Raw genomic sequence first — 14,601 nt, 5'->3', positions numbered from 1 at the left:
GGGGGTATAAAAGGGGGAAAGCATGGTTGTGTTATGGCCTGGTTATGCTCTTGTAGCACCCATTTAAATTCCCATTTATATTTTCCTAATACACTCATCTCCTTTTTGCCTCAGAGCTATTTTAATTGAATTTGCTTGTTCTGCCTGCCATTTAGCTGTGAGCTGCGCTGACTAAAACCAGTTTCAATGCAATAACAAACCACGTTGTTTCACTAAATTTCCGGCGTTAAAAGCAGCTGACCTTCATGTGCTGCTGGGGGAAAGGGCGGGTCTGCTGAGTGATGCCAGGAGCCACATGCAAAATCAACTTCTGCACATAATTTGGATGAGAAATTATTGTAATTGCACTAACTACCCATGTTAAACACAGTTGCTATCTTTCCCATGTGAGTGTGCGTGTAATTTTCAAATATTAACTGTGTTTGGAATTGCGTTATCAAATGGGTTGTAATCATATGCTAGAATATGTTTGGGATGAGCATGTATTTTGTAATTATTAGTTTATTACTGGGCATAATGGAGCTGTTTCATTCTTCAGTGAATACAGCATTACTCCTACTGGGCAAAACACAAATAGAGAAATGGAGTCAGAATTTAGTTTCCCATATTACAATTTTATACAACTGTACAGCTATTAAAATGATCTTTGTTTACTTTGTAAAATAGTCAGCCAATGCACTGTTTCTATTTGACACTATATTTCTGTTGGATTTGTTGAGCTGGCTGCTTGACCACTAGGGTTACCACATTGCCCAGGGCAGGGGCAGGGAGGACACCCTTGCATCATTCACCCACTTCACCCGCTGACCTGCTGAGATTAGACCTGTGTGTTGCAGGGGGGAGTATCGTGTTTGCTTATTCAAAACTACCGTGGCAGATGTTATAGATATAACTGATTTTTAAAATGTTATTTATTTGTTTTCCACCTCTGCTGTACTTCCTGGGACTCCTGATAGTTTGTTTCAGGCTCTTAGTGAGTGAGTGATAAGATTTTTCAGAGGTTTAGAAAGTCTCTGTTGCTTCTCAGTGGTTCGGTTGGGAAAGAACATGTCAAGATAAGGCCTATCAGCAGCACCGAGAAATAACCTATGCGCGGCAAGCCAGAGAGGCTGCTTATTTGTGTGTTTTGTAGTACCGCTTTAATTCTTCAGGCAGAGAAGAATTCTTTATTTCACAGAAGTTTAATTCCCAAGGCAGAGAAGCAGTCTTGTGAGATCCGATACAATTATTGGATGCTGCCTGAGCGCAGAATATGCATTAGGAAATGGGGATCGAGGAGGGAGGGCTGCTTCTGCCTTCCCTGCTCCTTTCTTCTTGCCAATGCGACTAAGTTCAGTGCAGCTTTCAAATCAGATTTTAAACCTGTTCATTTAAGCAAACTACTTGGTCTGACTCTGATCATGAACATCCTTATGTTTCTTGTAACTTGAGGACAGCACCTCCTGAAATCATTTACTAGAAAACATAATAGATGTTAAAATAGGTTGGTGCATTCTCAGTGTAATGATGAACGCTTGAATAAAATGGCTTGATTATTTTTTTTCTCACTCACGCACATGATTAGTTCGAGTTTCTTTTAAGTTAGAAAGTAAACTTTATCGCAGTACAATGAAGACTACAAAAAGTAAAGAAAATTATAATCTCTAGAGATACAAAAAGCCTGGGTAAGAGCAGGTCCTAACAGTTTATACTGGCTGTCCATTGGGGAGTCTGAGTTATACAATGCTGGGTTGCTGTTACTAACTTAAAGTTTTAGAAAGGTTAATTTTTTTTTGTGTGTGAGTTAAAGAATGTCAGATGACTCAGCATGATTCATACTACCTCTCCTTCCCATTTTTAATTGCCTTATTCTAGTAGCAGACTGTTACAACACTCTGCTTCTCTTCCACAAGTTACTTTACTGCTCTTTGAAGCCATGAGGCTTAAGTGAAATGAGGAGATGTAAAGAAGTGGGTGGGAGAAAGAAGGGGGAATTGAAACACTTGGAAAGACCTGATAGGTTTTATTTCCCAAAATATATGTAGGTAAAGGGAGCCTGATACAGAAATAAGTACAGGAACTTTGGAAAATAGGGAAAGAAAATATACAATACAGTTGAAAATTATATTACTGCTACATTGCAATGCTTTCAAAATGCTTTCTCCAGTAAGAATTTCAGGCTGTTTTTTAGTCCACTCCACTAGTAGGTATTTGCAGCTCATCTGTTCCACAGAACATAGTTTCTCAGGGCTGTTATTTGTCCTTCACAACAAGCCAGGCTGACCACATCCCAGTGCTTAAAATACAGGCTTCCTGCGATCCTGGTACCATCGGGAGTCATGTTCAGGCATGTGTGCACTCAGGTACCCAAGACACTGGCTGTGTTCTTCATCTTGTCAGCCCTCTTGCTGCTGAGCATTGCAGCTGTGGAGATGAGTTCCCACTACAGGTCTGCAGCGTGGTGGCCCAGAGGGTGGAGGTGCTCCATGGGCTTGTCCAAGCTCAGTGTTAGCTGCACAGTTGCAAGCAGCTGTTGTTTCTCTCTCTCATGTTCTACTTCAGATGTGCCATCTCTGTGCATATGGTGTACAGTTGTTCCCTATAGTAAAACTCCCAAATATTTGGGATTGCTTAGGCATAGCTATAACCACTTCTTGTGGGCTGAGGAGGTTGTACCCAAAACAAAACATTCCGTATCCTTAACTTAGAAAGTTTTACACTTGGTAAACAACTACTGTAAATGTTTGAAAAACTTCCTTATTTTTCATCACTTTTTTTTTCTTTTGTAAATAGGGAAAACCAAACAACTCACTTTTCTTTTGTTTTCTTCTCTTTATGGAGATCTTAATTTTGTTTCCATGAGAAGTTTAGTTGCATAAACTGTATGATCTGGAGTGTAGAGTCCCAAGACAAATTTTGAATGGAGTATCTTTGGTAGTTGTTTTCTTCTTTCAGCTAATGCAGTGCAGGCCAATGCATTTGAAGTTTTTTGTTTAATCAAGCAGAGATATAAACACATATTTCTTCTAGAGAGTTACCTCATCTGTATTTTACTTCAGAAGTGTTAACACCATGAATTAGTGATGTTTGAACAAGGTACTATAATTCTTGCCCTGCCACTTTGCATCCTAGCTTCTGCAAATAGGCATCACTACTTTTGATTTCAAGTCAGCCATCAGATTCACTTCACTTTTTCTACACCACCCTTACACAATGAAAGTGTTTCAGACACTAAAAGAGTTAACAAGAAGTGGTTAACAACAGTTGCTGTACTCCTGGTACAAAACCTGAGGGTATTAAGGACCTACAAGACAAGAAAATAAGATGTAACATGCTATGTAATCTTACCATAATAGCTCAGTTTGCATGGATATAGTGCACGATAACCACTGTTTTATGGCAAATTTTCCAGACATTGTAATTGCCTGCTGAATGTTGCTCTGCTCTGCTAAGTTCATTGACTGATGAATTCTATACAAACTTTAAACGTGCCACAGAATGTGATGTCTGGGAAGTTGCAAAGTGAGAATTTTATTAGATTACTCTAAATAAAACTGATAAATAATGGGCAACATAATTTTAACTTTGGAGAGGCTTTGAAGAAGGTGAGTGAATACGATATCTGTGTTGATGCAGCCTTTGCAAGTGCATTTCAAGATCCCAGTCAGCTACAGAAAAACAAAATTTAGCTTTGTTTTACTTTGCAAGGTAATCTTTGGGGAGTTTAACTTCAAAAGTCCTGACTTTAATCATAATAGTGGACATATGCCAGAGTATTTGGTTTCTTGGGAGTTGTGGAGTACAGAAAATTTATTTCTCTCCAAGGGTAGGCTTCTTGTCATGTTACTCTAAGTAATGTTCATTATAAGGTGGGGTTTTTAATTATTCTTACTCTTATTCTTAATTGCTGCTCTTTAAAGCGGGGGGGGTGGGGTGGGGGGGTGGCGGGAAAGACCTAAAACCTGCCGGTGAGGATTTTACTGATGATATGAAAACAATTTCTCTTTGAAGCTCATTTCAGAGTGCTACACAAAAATGATCTTGCTGTCTGAAAGGTTTTGGTACTCTTGCACCGCAAGAAATATGTTGCCTCAGTTGTGGTGGAAACTTGAGGCTGAGTTCTCTGAGAATAAGCCGCTGTATCTCCTGCCTTTTCACTTGGGTGGAACATGAGAACAAGAGCTCAGGTTTCATTTTCATCTGTATAATCACTTTCAGGTTCCTTCAAAGAGTGGCAGAATCCCCCAAAAAGGAAAATAAAGGAGGGCTTTGTATGCCTAATTCAAACCAGAGGGTGGGTGGCATGGGGAAAGACATGGAGGCTCTATGCCACGAGACACTGCTACAGCATCTTTGATGCTACTCGTTCAAATCGACCCTGCATAGTGGTTAAGAGAAATAAAGAGTAGTGGTGGTGGTATAGCCATGGTGGTCTAGAAGAGCCTAGAGGGAGACCATGGCGCTCTATAGGAAAATGTTTTGCTTTGGCTTGTGCTCAGCCGTTGAATGTCCTGGGTGGCCGTAGCAGGCAGGTAGCCTGTTTGACTAATGGAAGTGTTATGTTGTGATAGACAGTCAGCGTGTGCAGTGCTGCCTGTCAGCAGGCATACAGCTACTGCATATGGTCTCTCTTGCCTGACAGAAACATCTGAAGGCATATTTGGAGCGTTGGGCTTGGTGGTGGTAAAGGTGGAGTGTAGAGGACAAGAAGCAGTGATAAAAGCTTAGAAACACAATCTTTCCCATGCTTAATTTCCATCTTTCCAACTTTTCTCCCCAAAATGTGAAAGGAACATAGCAGAGGAACTCGTTCAAGTCCTCCAAAAACTCATAAAACTGCCTCCAGAGGGTATCTGGCTTGCTCACATTTCTTTTTCATGTCTTCCTTCCACTTAAAATAACTCAAACTATAGATTAGCTGCTGTACAAAAAGTGGCAAAGTAGCCCCTACCTGCAAAAATTGATTTGATACCAGAGTCAGAATTGGAGGATTTGGCGACATTTTATTCCAAACTAACGGAATGATAGAGTTCTTGCAATTGCGAAGGCAACAGCTGTGTGCTGCACATAGTGTAAATGCAGTGCTTCATGTCAACGCCACTACATTTTGCCTTTGAGAAAATGTGGCTTTTGTTATTTCTGCAGTTATGTGTCTTATCAGGAGAGAACAAAGTCTTAAAGTGAAAATACTCCTTTTACAGCCTTATTACACTTGTCTGGCACCTCAGGCGTCAGTGAAATTCCAAATAGCATGAGCTCTGGTTACTTTTGTTAAGAACATGGTACTTGTTAATAGGTGCGATGGCAATGTAAATTTTTCCTAAACAGCTTCATGCGTCAAGATACCAAAGCGTTAAAGTGGTGTGATCAGTCACAGTGGTCTCATCAGGGTCCTTGGGCAAACTGGGAAACTGAGGACCAACTGTTTGTAAGCCCTGACACCAGTAATATGACTTGATCTTGCAACAGAGATTACAGTCCCACTTTTTCTGTTTGTTTTGAAACCTTGAAAAGTGTGAGTGTTTGGCTGCTCTGGCTGCCTTAAGGAGGACCTTGGGAACTGACACTTGAGCAAAATGAGTTCAAATGCGGGGGGGAATGCAGCCTGGAGCTCTTTGCTTCAGAGGTGTTTTGTAAATATGTTGTTGTTATGTTTCTTTTGTAACCACTGAGATGTGCTTACCTATAAGCAGATACAATGTATCAGTGTTTGCTTGTTCCTTGATTTGGGTAAGGGATGGGAAGGCAGCAAACTTTGCTGCCACCCAGAAAACGGATAGTTTTCAACCTGAATGTTTGTTTAGATTTCAGTTTCAACCTTAGCAAGTCCACGCAATTGTTTGCATTTTTTTGGAGGCCAAGGCAGGAATTGCTACATTTATTTTACTACCCAGAACAATTTGTGTGCCCAGATATTTTCTGGGAAAAAGGCAGAGCACCTGTTCTAAACCCAGGGTCCTTACATAAGCTTGTGCTTTCCTATCAGCCTTTTTTCTGAGTAACTTTTTTTAAAGCAGGCGAGTTGGCCTGATGCTTAAGGCATCAAGGGTGTTGCTTGGCAACTTGGGCTGTGTGTGCATCCCTCTGGGAGCAGCCAGACAGATGTTTGCACACGGGCAGACCGGGAGCAATCCGGTGGTGACCGAGCAAACCCAGTCCTAAAATTATTGGTTCAGGGGATGTGTGGTAAATTCAGCATTTGCACTGTGAGAGGCTGTTCGAGATACTCATTATTTGCAAAGCGTAAAAAGCTTTTCAAAAGGGTGAGACGTTGGGATGCCTTTCTTGGATATTTTTCAGTGCCTAGGGGACAAATACATGTCACTTGTCATTTTGATGAGTGAAATTTGTTCAGTTTAAAGCTGTGAGTTGAGAATGATGTTGGTCCCTCCCTCGTTGTCCCCCCCCTTTTAATGTAACAGTAACATTTTCATGCTATTAAGAGTTTTACAGAGATACAAACTCAGATCCCAGGGGCTGTTTTGCAGGCCTGTGTCCAGTTAGCAATTAGCTGTGTGTCGGTTAGAAAGGAGCCAGCCTAGTGTGACTCTGCTACTTTTCTATCCCAGGATACAGCATGCTGGGTGCACACAGGACACCTGCCTTTAAGCTATGCTAGTGTATTTACCAAGGGAAAGACACGAGGAGCCTGGACTGGTACCTCCTGATTTTTCTCCATGAATACTGACAGCAGGAGTGAGTTGCAGGGGGCATGAGCTGTCGAAGCAGAGGGAAGAGAATGGGTTTTTCCTCTTCTCACTACCTTCAACTTGGCTTTGCTGGCAGTGTTCCATCACCTGAATGTGAGACTTAAACTGTAAACTGAACTAGAGTATGGTTTTATAAGGCAGTGCATTTCGAGAGCGTCCAAGCAGCTATAAGGTGGAGGAGCTCCTGGGTGTGTGCAGATGGCCTGTTAGCCGGAGTGGACTGGTCCCTAGGAGGCCAGGCAGGCAGGGGCTGAAGGTTAGGGATATCATTTTGAGCAGTTGCTCACATAAATAAAGGCTGGTGGCCAGCACTGCAGTCTGATGCCAGCACAGGCTGGCACAGCTGCCAAAGGAGGTGGTGGTGTGACTCTGCCGTCACCCCCACTCCTCGTGTCACACCACACCCCCCACTTCTCGGTCTCGCATTGATGAGATCTTGTGGAGAATCATGGTGAGGCACTGGTCAGACTTATTGTGTCTTTCCTGTTTAGTTTTAACTTGGCTAGGTTTGCCTGCTTCTTCCTATGGCCTTAATAAATGGTTTGGGGAAGGGGTCATGGCAGAGGTGGGATGAAGCTGCCAAGAAATGGTGGGAAGGATGGAGATTTTCTCCTGTTGGTAATGCAGACGTTTAACTGGCCAGGGAAAGCGTGGCAGACAGTGGGACAGGGACAAACTGTGAGAGGCAAGGGCTACGTCTGGCTGGGTGGGCTCGGAGCAGCCGGGCACAGCTGGACACAGCCCTGTGTACTTGGTTTTTGAAGAGCAGCTACTTCTGCCATTAAAATACTGTAAACAAGGAAAGTAGTAAGAGCAAGAGGAGTCAACATACTGGGAACAAATGTGCACTTTTCTAACTGGGGACAAAGAAATTGCACTGCGTATTTTGGGTTTTGCTTTCTTGTTTTCTTCAATAAGCATATTTGGTAGATTGAAACCACCAGCCCTTTCCCTTTCTGTGAGTAAAGTTTATTCATTGTCCAACATTGAATCTGGGTTTTCTACTTTTCTGGCACTCTGAGAGAATAAAAATGGAGAGGGATAGTTTGACAGGAACCTGAAGTTCTTCTTTAGACATGCCAGGCCAGGAATGTTTTACTTCTAAGGAATCCTTGGAACTAAAGTAATCTTTCAACCATTAAAGAAAACAACCAGTGGCATCTTGGCATGTGTAACTGTAAGACAATGCAGATATAGGATAAATGTGTTCATTCTTGAGCAGAACATCTTTTCTTAGTAACACTTTAATATTATGGTAAGCATAAGCATAGTTATTAATTGTACTTCATAAAAAAAGGTACTAGTGATTCCCTTAATTGCTATTAACCTTTATTAAGATGAGAGGTGGACTGTGTTGGGTGCATTGCAAACATTCATTGAAGTGCTTTCCCTCCCTGGTAAATTTTGCAGCTTACAAGAGCTAATGATTTAGAAGCAGTTGGGGACTATGCCTATTAACCTGGCCACTGAAGGTCGTTTTATTTTAGGTGTCATGAGGAAGAGGTGTCTTGAAAAGAAATTTGTAGAATGCAATTAGGATTCAGGATGGTGTTTCCCTTTCTGATGGTACTTGATAAATATGAGCATTGATTCTCCTTTGAGTCAGTGAGACTTACCTTATGCTCAAGGTAAACTGCTTAAATCTGTCTCTGAATTGGATGCTTCATGAAAAGAAGACATAGAAGAGCTAAAAATAGTTTTGTAACTTAAGGTGCAAGACAGAGTTTAACAGCATGGAAAAGGTTGAAAGAAGTTATATGCTTTCCTGTTTAACACCCCACAAGTAGAGGATGCACTGTGGGAATAAGGACAAAAAGCCAGAATTCCATGGGCTGAAATAGACTGATTCAACAGAAAGCACCCCAGTAAAGAAGAATGGTCTGAGTTGACCTTGGTAAAGGTCTTAGCCAGCTAGGTTGCATCTAGAGTTGCTAATAGAAAGTAGGAGTTGTCCATGCCTCCCTCATTGTTAGGCTTTTTAGGAACTCAAATTAAAATAAATTTGTGTTGATGTAATATTGCCTATCTTCTGTATTTTGTTTCATGTCGTCATTGTATATTAAATTAGAGTACAGTTAAACCATATTAATGATTATGTGTAGACAAATAAAAATGAAAACCTTAACTGAGATAAAAGTTCCATTTAGTTACTCTGTCTGAAGAGTAATTCTTGTCTGTCTGGGGTACAGCCTCAGGTACATCCCAAAGTATCTTAGATGCATAAAATTCGGTTACCTGTGGTTCATAATGGGAACAGGGGAACTGCAGCAGGAGGTAATCACTTGATAATCCAGTTAATGTTCTTAGTCAGAAAGTAGCTACAGATATGAAAGTGGCAAAGGGCAGTGCTGAATTAATTGCAGTAAATCTTCTGTAGGCAGGATTTCAGTTGCAGAAGCACTGGAGCCAAATTTACTGATTGTTCCTTCAGTAGTCTTAAAAGGGAGTGGATTTGGCACTGCCTGGCAGACTACGACTTCAAACAACAGACCAAATAAATCCCTGCACTGAGGTCAATAAACCAGTGTCAAGAATAAATCTGACCTGCTATGTCACTGAGTTGCACTAAGGGATATCTCACCTGAACTTTTACTACTTGTGCATTTGAAGGCAATGGTAATATTGGCCAGTTAGAGGTCTGCAGGCATTATGTTTGCAGTGAGGGAAGACAGAAGATCTGATCTAATTTCTAAATTTTACGTTCATCTGCTGTCTCACAGTGATCACTCTTAATTTTGAGAATTTTGTTTCATTGCCATGCAGAAAGCTAAGCTGCATGAGTCATGGGCAGAACAGTTTGCCTTTAATAAATGGAAGTGGATACGGTAATAATAATAATAATAATAAAAAAAACCAAAACAGTTTGACTCCAAACCCATCTACCCGTCTAGACAGATAGTGCCAAGCTCCTGTCTGCTAAGAAATATCTTCTTAATAATGCTGTGTAATAATGCTACTACTTCTACGGTACTTGCCATTTTTTGAAGTACTGTACCCAGCTAATTCATCGTTGGCTAGGCTTGAGATAGCCTTTTGCTGAGTTTGATAGCATTTTTGTGTCTTGCTTTTCTGTAATGTGCTATTTTGAATGCCATGTCCAATCAATTAGGGAATCACAAGAATGTTTTAGGCAGCAGTTCCCAGGGCTGGGCAATAATCCTTGTCCCTGCTCTTCCAGGGTTGCCTATTCATCCTTTCCTGGCAGAGACCGTGTGTTTCCCCATTCCCCTCTCCTATAAAAAACAGCCCTTGTTGTGGCCAAATATTCTGCATGGGCCCATTTTCCTTGCGGCTGTCCTCCTCTGAATGGTACCCCATGGGGAAGGGGAAGAGGGGCGTGGAGGTGGGCACTTTTTCCTTCCCCACCTCTAATCCACCTGCTTTATGTCGGAGGCTGTATTTTGTCTTTATTCATCCCTGGTTTTTCATGCCAGGAACAACTCCTTTCCTCTCTCCCTTCACAGGGCTTTCCCAAGCAAGTTGCTTATGTTCACTGAAGGGGAGAAACTGGAAAACCAAAAGCAGTGGATGGCTAGAAAAGGGAATGGAGGACAGAATTTTCTGCCTATTTTACCCATTTCCCCAGCTTAGTGTCAATCTCTTGGGTGGCTCTGACTCTCGCTCATACAGCTGGGTTACCTAGGTGTCTTGACAGCTATGTGCCTTTGCCTGCAAAGGATGAGATGCTGGGAGCAGCCTGGCTTCCAGCCCCACACAGAAGCAATTTGGATATGCATCTGGCTCCTTGCATGGGTAGGAAATGGAGGATCTTGTTCTGGAGACAATTCGGGGAAGGTATATGGCACAAGGGGAAGGAAGGTGCTTTGGAGGGGAGGGAGATGAAGAGGTACCTTTTGTAAAGGGCAAAGGAGGAATAGAGGGTTGGGAGGCTGCTGGTGAAGAGGTCTGGTGGTAAGTGGAGGGAGGGGAGAAGGGCTGAGCAGGGATGGAGGGTGGGGCACGCTGGATATGGGAAGAGAAGAGGGGATGACCGGACAGGATCAGGCTGGGAGAGGTTTTCTGTAGCCACCAAAACAGAGAGGAGATGGTGCATGGGTTGTGGCACACAGAGCCGGTGTGTCTAGAGCAGCAGGATGAGAAGGGTTCAAAGCCTGTGCCTTCCGGGCGACCGCCTGTGTGGCATCCTGAGCCCCTCCCAGGCTGGTGGTGTTTTTAAATGAGCGTAATGGAGGAGTTAAGAACATCTCTGCAGCAGGGCTGTGTGTCTGGCTGCCAGTGGGGCCTTTTGTGGAGGTGAGAAAGGATTGCCTTGGCCTGCGCTGAGCCTGATGTGTTGGGAGTTGGGACAAGCTGAGACTCAAATTGGACCATTAAACTCATTTGTTCCTGACATCCAGGTCTAAAGCATCACCTCCAGGGGGGCGAGAAAATAGCAAAAATAAAATAATTGTCCCACAGCAAGGCAGGAGCTCAGTCTCTTCTAGTACTGCCTGGACTTGTCATCCAAGCTTGCTTTTGTGTAAACAGACATTGGGAAAACTCCAGTGAAGTGCAGCGGGATTCTTCATGTTTCCCACCTGTGTGAGGAGTATGGTTTTGGGCTTGATATAAATTATTGGAAGAACATTTCTTTTAAATAATTAAAAACTGCTGATTCATGGAAGCCTCAACTTTCATGGAGCTCCCATCTGACAGAAATCAGGGCAAGCTGGCCAACTAACCCACTTTGGAATTAGTAACATTTGAAAATGAAGAAAAAAAAATACTGCGAACGTTGAGAGCCCTGAAACTTAGGTCCGTATCAGTAGCCTAGAGGTACCAGCTATCTCATATCCTCATATTGCAAAGGTTTTCTGCCCATAGGAACAGCCTGTAATACCACTTGACGTTTTGAGTTAAATCAGTGGGCTGAAAGTCTTCTAGATCCTTGGATGGAAGATGCTATTATATATGCAGTATATCCACAAAAGGGATCACAGAGTCTATTGTAACGGTGGGGCAAATGAGCCTGCAGTGCTGTGCAAGGGCAGCGCGTTGCTGGGAGGTGCTAACACTCCATGTGTATTACTGCTGGAGAGCAGCGCCAGCAGCTGCCTCTGTAATGGGCAGTACAAGGGCTGCAAAAGTTTGAGTTGGTAAATCTCGTATTGTTTTTCAAATAAGATTTCCTAGGTCTCCTAGCTTGCTTTTGAGGCTTGATTTGATTCAGACCAACTCAGTCCTCTTCTTAGTTTGTTTTTTGGTGGGTTTTTTTTCTTCCTCAAATCAAACCTTGTTAACTCTAATGTGTGTCTTAGCTGTCAAGTCCAGTCCCTTGTGATTAATGATGGCTTCCAGAGCTCCTGGTGGAGAAGAGTATACGAGTCTTTTTACTTCAGCTGCTTGACTAGAGGTATGCCTTCTCGTAGCTGATGGCACACATTTTCCTTTTGAAGTTTCCTTCCTTCTTACGCACGTTACAATGTGCCAGATCTGCTAAACGGCACAGCAGGTATGTCTTGCTCTGATTCTACACTAAACACAGAGCAGTGCAGTTTTGCAAATCTGAGAAATGGTACGTCTGCTGCCTACTGCAAAACCTCTCCCTTCTTAAATCCCTCAGAGATGCTGCTAATTAAAGGAGATATCATCATTTCCACTGCGTGCCCCCCCCCTCCCCCCCCCCCCCCCCCCCCCCCCCCCCCCCCCCCGTCCATATGAGAGGCCTGAATATAATTTGGATCTTAGAGTTTTGGGGACCTCTCAAAATACACTATCTAAAGAGAGACTAAGCTTAATTTATCTGCTATGTTGCAACAGGATTGAAGGCGCAGTATGAGAGCATGCTGGTCTGTGGCTCTCCCGTAGCCAGCCATCACTACCCTTCCCATGGCCAGTTCCTCCGCTGAGAAAGAGCAAGTTCAGCTGCTTCTGCCCCCCGAGAGAAGCCAACAAGCAGAGCCTCTGGGCGCCGTGGTGTGGCGGCGTCTCAAATCCAATAGCTGCTCATATGTGTGTAGTTAGTGGAGAGCTCAGTTACGTGCTCCAAGAGGAGCTACGCATTTACCAAAATGCAATGGTCCAAGTAGGATTATCCCCTCCCAAATGGTTTCTGTACGAACTAGGGATTTTTGATGATTTCTGACATGTGGCATGTTGAGGTCTGTATCATAGTGAAAACTCAGAAGTCATTTCCAGTTTTGCATTAGCCGTTCTGCATTGGGAGCTGGTATATGGCAGAAGCTGCGGGTTTTTTCAGTTTTGGTGATGCTGCTGAGTGAAATAGGGTCCAGATTTTAAGTGTATGTGGTTTGTCACTGGAAATTAAAATCAAAAAGGCTGATACCCCCCAGCCTCCAAGCAAAGACCCCACGTGTAAATCAAAGCCAGCCCTTGCCAGTGCCCAGCTTTTAAGCTCACAGGGAGTCTCTCCATCACTAGGGTTTGGTTGCGACTGCAGCAGCTAAACTCATCTGCGAAAGAGAAGAATTCATTTAGCTGAGCCAAAACCCGGCCGGATTCCTCCAGACGCAGGTGGGGATCCCGGTGCGGGTTGCAGGGGTGGCTTCCAGCTGTATGCCCGGGGAGCAGCCCCCGGCATCCCCCCTCGCGCCGCAGCAGCAGGCCGGGGGGACTGGCCTCAGAAACCTGCTGATATCCAGCTTTTGCCGTTCTCCACGGCGTGGGCTTTTTTTTTAATTTTTTTTTTTTCTCTTCCCACCCCCCCCCCCCCCTCCTTTCTGGGCCCCCCCCCTTCCCTCCCGCTCGCGCTTTCTCCCCCCCCCCCCCCCCCCCTTTCCTTTTTCCCTCCCTCTCTCCGGAGGAGCCTCCGCAGCCCTGATTTGCTGGGAAGCGGTGGAGGCTCGCCCTGGGCAGAGCCGGGCTGCGCTGCCGCTGCTGACGCGTGGCCACCGCGCCGGGAGCAGCCCCGCGCCCCGGTCCCGCCGCCGCCGCCGGGCGCCCCCGCCGCTGCCCGCCGCCGCCAAGGTACCGGTACCGGCCCGCCGCTGCCGCCGCGGTGCGTGCGGTGTCCTCCCCGCACGGGGAACCGGATATGCCCGGGGGGGGCGCGGGTAGATTGCACACCCCCGACGTTTTTCTTAATATATACGTATTTTTATATCTATCTATATATATATAACCTCTTTCATAGGAGCCATTTTTAAGTTGGCAACGGCGGAGGGGCCGGGGGGCGGCGTGAGCGAGACCAGGATGCCCGGGGGGGGGCGCCGGGGGAGGCAGCGAGCGGTGTCCCCCGCGGAGCCGGCGGGGCTTCTTGGGGGGCCGCTGCGGCCCGGTGGGGAGGGGACGGCTGCTCCCGCCGCAGCTGTGCCGGGGGGGGGGGGGGGGGAAGCGGTGTTGCAATTTTAATTCAGTTTTATTTTTAGGGCAATCCGCATTTCTGTGGGGAAACTTCTGTAGACGGCAGAGGCACGGGGGGGGGGGGGGGGGGGGCTGTCTGGCTTGGTAGGGCGCACCCCAAGCCCCCCTCCCCGGGTGCTCGCTGCCTCCCTCACCTGGGGGACACAGCGCCTGGGCGGTGCAGGGGGAGCCGGCTCCCACCCCGGCCCCTCCTCTGTCCCACCCCCCGGCAGGGGTTGCGCGCCCTGCGGTGGCGGGGGGGCTGTCGTCCCCGTGTGTGTCGTCCCCCCCCTCCTCCCCGGCCGTGGCTTCTGCAATGCGGTGGGTGTGGCTATGTACGGAGCGCATCGCAGCCCTGGACCGCTGCAGTGGCAGCGCCGCTCCGGCCCCCGCCCCACGGCCCCAGGCCGGTAGCGAAGGGCTGCCCCGGTGCCGGTGCCGCCGGGCCGGGCCCGCGCTGCCGGTGCCGCCCGCCGGAGGGCTCGCGCGTGGCTGCCCGGCGCGGGCCCGCGGGCGCCCAGGTGCGCGGGAGCGGCGGCCCCGCGGAGCGCTCGGCCAGGTCTGTGGGGAGGGGGCAGCGGGGAGCCCGCGGGTGCGGCCGGCGGGTGAC

The 14,601-nt window shown here is 45.9% G+C and overlaps 1 protein-coding gene across 29 annotated transcripts in view; it reads left to right on the top strand.

Moving 5' to 3' along the window:
* Window positions 1-14,601, top strand: part of EPB41L3 (erythrocyte membrane protein band 4.1 like 3) — a 143,302-nt gene that overhangs the window by 33,219 nt on the left and 95,482 nt on the right. For 15 of the 29 annotated variants that reach the window (XM_056331835.1, XM_056331832.1, XM_056331819.1 and 12 more), the window contains exon 1: window positions 13,479-13,616. The exons of 4 other annotated variants lie outside the window; for them this stretch is intronic. The gene's annotated coding sequence lies outside the window, so the exon portion shown is untranslated. Of the gene's footprint in view, window positions 1-13,048; window positions 13,164-13,474; window positions 13,617-14,418; window positions 14,551-14,601 lie in introns of those variants that run through there. 10 more of the 29 variants (XM_056331816.1, XM_056331805.1, XM_056331814.1 and 7 more) reach the window with 6 other exon arrangements.

Source organism: Falco biarmicus, chromosome 3, assembly GCF_023638135.1.
Source record: "Falco biarmicus isolate bFalBia1 chromosome 3, bFalBia1.pri, whole genome shotgun sequence".
In the NCBI taxonomy this organism is placed as follows: domain Eukaryota; kingdom Metazoa; phylum Chordata; class Aves; order Falconiformes; family Falconidae; genus Falco; species Falco biarmicus.
This window is presented reverse-complemented; position numbering and strand designations above follow the sequence as displayed.